The following is a 1,327-nucleotide window of genomic DNA, read 5'->3' on the forward strand; positions in this document are numbered from 1 at the left end:
TGTCAAATTTAAGAACACAAATCCTATCCTGGTATTGGCCAACTTGTTTCTTGTTAAAATTTTTAATAGTTTTGTATAAAAAATATCAATTATTTAAATTGTAAATAGTAAAAATTAGTAAAAATATAAAGAAGTGTCATAAAAAGAACAAAATTTTCAAATTTCATAACAACAGTAATCCCTTTGACAATTTGCAACGAGTTTCTTATGAAATTTTGAGGAATTTTTATGTAGAAAACATGAATTATTTAAATTGTAAATAGTAGAAAGTAGTAAAAAACAATTGAAAAATTATTACTTAGAGATTGAATTTTTGAAATTTCAGAAACTAATCCCATTTGAGTATCCGCCAAACTGTTTGTTATGAAACTTTGAGATCTTTTTGTACATAAATGTTGAATTATCTGAATTGTAAATAGTTAAAATAGTAAAAAATTAAAAAGTTTTAGCAGGAGGTGAAATTTGTCAAATTTAAGAACACAAATCCTATCCTGGTATTGGCCAACTTGTTTCTTGTTAAATTTTTTGCAAGTTTTGTATCAAAAATTTCAATTATTTAAATTGTAAACAGTAAAAATTAGTATAAAAGTAAAGAAGTGTCATAAAAAGAACAAAATTTTCAAATGTCATAACACCAATAATCCCTTTAACAATTTGCAACGAGTTTCTTATGAAATTTGGAGGAATTTTTATGTAGAAAACATGAATTATTTAAATTGTAAATAGTAGAAAGTAGGAAAAAACAATTGAAAAATTATTACCTAGAGATTGAAATTTTGAAATTTTAGAAACTAATCCCATTTGAGTATCCGCCAAACTGTTTGTTATGAAATTTTGAGATCTTTTTGTACATAAAAGTTGAATTATTTGAATTGTAAATAGTTAAAAATAGTAAAAAATTAAAAAAGTTTTAGCAGGAGGTGAAATTTGTCAAATTTAAGAACACAAATCTTATACTAGTATTGGCCAACTTCTTTCTTGTGAATTTTTTTTCCTATTTTTATATTTAAAATTTCGATTATTTAGATCTCAAATAGTAAAAATTACTAAAAAAATTAAGTAACTATCACAAAAGCAAGAAAATTTTCAAATTTCGTAACACCATTAATCCCCTTTAAGTATTTGGAACAAGTTTCTCATGAAATTTTGAGCAATTTGTATGTAGAAAACCTGAATTATTTAAGATGGAAATAGTAGAAAGTATAAAAAAACAATTGAAAATTTGGTACCTAGAGATTGAATTTGTTAAATTTCAGAAACTAATCCCATTTGAGTATCCGCCAACATGTTTATTATGAAATTTTGAGTTCTTTTTGTACATAAAATC

This window comes from Vigna unguiculata, chromosome 10 (assembly GCF_037176805.1).
Source record: "Vigna unguiculata cultivar grain cowpea cultivar isolate G323 ecotype 2 chromosome 10, ASM3717680v1, whole genome shotgun sequence".
NCBI lineage: Eukaryota > Viridiplantae > Streptophyta > Magnoliopsida > Fabales > Fabaceae > Vigna > Vigna unguiculata.